The sequence below is a fragment of the Triturus cristatus genome, chromosome 2_2, assembly GCF_964204655.1.
Source record: "Triturus cristatus chromosome 2_2, aTriCri1.1, whole genome shotgun sequence".
NCBI lineage: Eukaryota > Metazoa > Chordata > Amphibia > Caudata > Salamandridae > Triturus > Triturus cristatus.
The window spans coordinates 527,099,383-527,103,908 of record NC_140582.1 but is presented as its reverse complement, the minus strand read 5'-3'; the positions used below and the strand labels follow the sequence as shown (position 1 = coordinate 527,103,908).

General features: G+C 41.6%; 1 long non-coding RNA gene across 1 annotated transcript; it reads right to left on the bottom strand.

The window, feature by feature from the left end:
- Window positions 1-2,466: 2,466 nt before the first annotated feature.
- LOC146862458 (uncharacterized) lies at window positions 2,467-3,070 on the bottom strand. The gene is made up of 3 exons (XR_014978452.1): window positions 3,009-3,070; window positions 2,853-2,912; window positions 2,467-2,759 (listed from the first exon to the last, which is right to left on the bottom strand). It is a non-coding gene; the product is annotated as an uncharacterized LOC146862458 (long non-coding RNA).
- Between the last annotated feature and the right edge of the window lie 1,456 nt (window positions 3,071-4,526).

Genomic DNA, 4,526 nt, shown 5'->3' with positions numbered 1-4,526 from the left:
ATCAAATGCAGCTGAGAAATCCAAAAGCAGCAAGGCAGCTACACCCGCGCCCCTGTCATGGACAGTTGTCACATCAATAATTTCATCTCAAATTTTGCAATGATGTTATCAATGATGTAATAGAAGATATCATGAGTGATGTAATATGTGGGGTAATTAGCAGTGCAGGGCGATGGTGCAACTTATGTTACCTTAGGACACTAGTTAACGTTATTTGAGATTGCTATAACTGGTGAATTTGTGTGGTTTTTTTTTCTTTTTAATTTAAAACTTTACATTTTCACTAAATTCAAACGTTACTTAAACCTTTTGTTTCTAAAGTGAATTTCTAAGTTTAAACAAAAATGCAAAGTAAGATATTATTATCATACCTAGCTACACGTCATCTTAACCTTTGTTTTGTTCAGTGAATTTCTAAGGTTTTTTTAACTTAAAGTATAATATTCTATTACCTTTCGTAAAGCCAACCACCCCACCGCGCAAGGCCAGGTGTTTGGCGTAGTGCTTAGCCTATGGCCAGGCCTCGTGGCCAGACCACCCCCTTCACTCCCAATACCTTATGTATAAAGAAGATCTATCATCATTCTCCAACAATTTCCAATAAATGTAATCAAATGCATATTTCAATAATACACATAATGCAGTGTTTATTAATATTGATTACTTCAATATTTAGCAAAGGTTTATTAAACTACATGTCTGTGAATTTCTTTTTGCATAGTTGTTATTATTACATTTTGGGGTGAAAAATGTGAAAATAAATAGAGATATATTTTTTTTCCTTTAAAATAAAAAAAATAAAGCAAACATGTCTCTGAGTTTACCTTAAAAATGGTTCACCACAAAAAATGCAATTATAAAAATTGCCACAAAAGGCCTTGTAATTTATGTTCTACATTTTCAGGTCATATCAAATGCAATGATACAACCAGCCCCCAGGTGGCAGAGCAGTACCAGCTGTAGAGCAAACGTTCCAGCCTGGGAAATGCTTTTGAAAAATATGGTAAATTCTCCTGGAGTCATGGTTTCAATGACCAATGAGACTTACAGTTTTTTTCCTAGTGTTGTTGGGGGGCTTCAAAACTCCCTGCTGCCCCTTGCAACATAAACTATTTTGCTGGTGCCCCTGCCCCTATAAACAAATTTGGTGGTGCTCCTGCCCCTTCTAGGGGTACCACCAAACACAAAAACTATTTAAATAGCCTTTGATGGGCATAATGGGGTGTCCTTAAAGGATAAGTAAGCAACTGCGGGTGCTCATTTATCCACTTTTTCCATTTTTCCTTTTCCCTTTTTTAAAAAGAAAAATCTTTTGTGGGCATCCCAGTCCCACACAGGACATCCACTGCCCACAATTTCTTTTTATTTAAAAGGAGACAGCGCACAGCTCCAGGATCCCTGCAGACGGCTGCATTGCCTGGCTGGCGCAGGAGCTGGCATTTTATTATGTCCAATAAGGGGTGTCCTGATGCCCACCCAGAGCACCACAGACCAATATTATTATTGGGGGCCGCAAAGGGAGCCACAGGCGCCCATCGGGCAGGCCAGCTCCCTCCTTCCACAAGACACCTTTTAAAAAAATTATTGAGGGGTGCCCCTGATGCCCATCCGCAGCACCCCACCACCTCTCCTTGTTGGAGGGTGTGGGTGTAGGCCCAGGCCCCCACAGCCGACCGGCTTCCTGCTCCTGCAGAAGCCGGCATGTTTCTAAAAAAAAAGTGGAATGCCCTGGTGCCCACCTGGGGCACCACACAACTGGTCCATTGTTGGGGGCAGTAGGGAGAGCCCCCCTGCCCCCCCTTCCCCCTGGCCTAGGTATCCTGCTCCCTCTGTCTTTTTTTTTTGCATTTTTGTTAGGACTCCGGGCTGAGTTCTAAGATGGCTGACACCACTTTCTAGTTGATATGGTGGCAGCAATCAGTTCTCTCCATGAGATCTGTTCGGTCTGTGGATCCTCTGCAACAAGAAATTAACAGTTTTTTGAAGCATTAATTGCTCAAAACTACTGAATGGAAAAAGCACTCTATCTGCCAAATGTGGTGTAAATCCGTTCACTGGTTTGGGCTGTAACTGTGTCCAAAGTTCCTATAGAAAAATGAATGAGAAAAACTTGTTTTGGGATACCCTTACCCCCCCTTACTTTTCTAGAGCCCCTGCTTGATGGATCACCCCAACTTTCCATGTGCAAACTAGTCATAGTGTTGAGTTTCAATGGGGTGGCCCACAAAAACTACACAACCTGGGTCAATATTACAGTACAATAAAGCAATGGTCATGGTAGCAATTTTTTAAAAACAAACAAAAATAGAAAAGCGCAATCCACACTTAATTGTTGTTTGATGCCTTAATCAAATTTAATAGTATTTCCAAAGGCATTCAAATGCGAATCAAATTCAAAGCCTTTTATGTATGGCAACACAGTTGCTCCAGTACGTTGTGATGCAAAATATTTACAGTGCTCTTGGTGATTTAGGAAAAGGGAAGAGAAGTGGGTAGAAGGTGGTGGATATGTGAGTGAAGGATAAGGAAAGGATATTGTGACATATATACATCATTTGTACATAGTATAGGACCTTTCCGGCCTAACACAGGTCAATTGTTCCTGGGTAAACACATAACTCTAATGAGCATGAATATTTTGCAAATTTGTCTTTAGAGATTGTGTTGAAGTTTGGGCTGTCTACGTTTTGACCCCTGTAGTAGAGGGTAGATTAGTCCTCACGGTGGGGTCTTCATCAGGACAAGGTTATGAAGAGCACCTGTGAATAATCGAAAGGTGTGTGTGAGAGAAAAAACTGTAAATATAAGGGGATTGGCGCTAAAAAAAGTTTTATGTGGTAAATATTACCTACTTAAGATAACAGCAGTGTGACTGTGCTGTATGTTCAAGGACGCGAATGGCTCATACGTAGCTGTTGAAGTCAGAGGGAAAACACATGAGAGTACAATCAATGTTCCTAATCTCAAGCGCCATTAAGTTCGGAAAAGACACTCAATGTAACACTTACTCTAGAAAAGGGCTGCTGAGGAGAAATCAATCGCAGTTAGGGATTTAATCCACTTTAGATCTAGTACACGGACGAAATACATAGAAAAGGCGAGTGTCAGACAAAAGATGACCAAGTAACTTAATACGTTTAAAATCTGATACATAGGGGAAATACTCAACGAAAGGGCTCATGAATAGACAACTCAGCGAATACAGTGAAACAAATAAAGAAACGGAGTGCCTCAACCGTGAGCTCGGGCCTTCAGGGGATGTCATGAGATAACCAAGGAAATGAATCCGCTTTAGATCTGATATACGGAGGGAATGCCAAATTTGGCTCAACAATAAACAGCTCAGCCAGCGCAGTGAAACGGAATTGAGAATGGGAGTGCCTCACTAGTGTCTGCAGGGGATGTCATAGGCGCCCCTTGTGTTTCTGTGAGAGCACTGGTCCCTAACTCGAGGTAGTCAAGGTTGGTTGCCTGCGCACCTATGATCGTTAAATGTACCATCATAAGCTTACTAAAACATATCTGAGTAGCACGATCTATATGTTAAAAAAGGTGGCATGAATCCTAAAAATCGTATCAAGAAAGAGGCTCCTGTTATTAGTACGATCGCAGTGCTAACTTCATTAATACTGAGACATCGAGGGGCACTAAGCGTGTCAAATCAAGAAACGGCAAATGGTACGTGCCGCTTTAGGAGCGTGTGCCTCGCGTGCCGCTAATACGCTCAGGGCGGTCGTTGCCAAGAAACGAGTGATGGAGTGCTAACTTCATTAATACTGAGACAACGAGGGGCACTAAACGTGTCAAATCGAAACATCCCGGTCACAGTGGGTATAAAAACCTTTTTCGAATCTGTTTGTATCAGCGCGTATCACCTGCCATAAAGTATGTCAAAGACAGATCGCTAAGGAAGCTCTTACCTCATGCACGGCCGGTGGGCTCAGAGATGAATGCGGCTGCCAAAGCGCACGCTTAAAGGTATTGACAGCGTGGTGCGCGTGCAGCAGCAAGATGCTGCTGGGGGGCTCGTTTGTGGTTGTCCAATCAACGAGGTCCCGGCAAACGTCAAGGGATGATGAAAAAGATCATGGATGTTTGCTATTTAGGGATAGTTTGAAAAGAGGTAAATTTGGGAGCGTATGAATTCGTGCATATTAAAAAAAAAAAAAGGGGGAAGATGAGGAAGATTACTGACGTGTTCCTGGCTGTTAAAAAGGACCTGAATCTAGGGTATCATGAATGGCTCTGCACTGATAGTTACAGATATGTGTTCCTGCGGTGTATAGTACATAAAACGAGAGAAAAATACATTTATCACGCGCACTAGTCAAAGTATTAGTAATTAGAACTGAGTCATTTTGAGAAGTATACAAAGGAAAAATTACTCACATGATATAACATGTGTGCATGTTGATAGAGACTTTCACATGTGACATTATTAGGTATATATTAGGTCCACAATCACAATGGTCTTTGGGAAACATACTACATATATATTGCTCTACAATGCATAACATGAACGGATA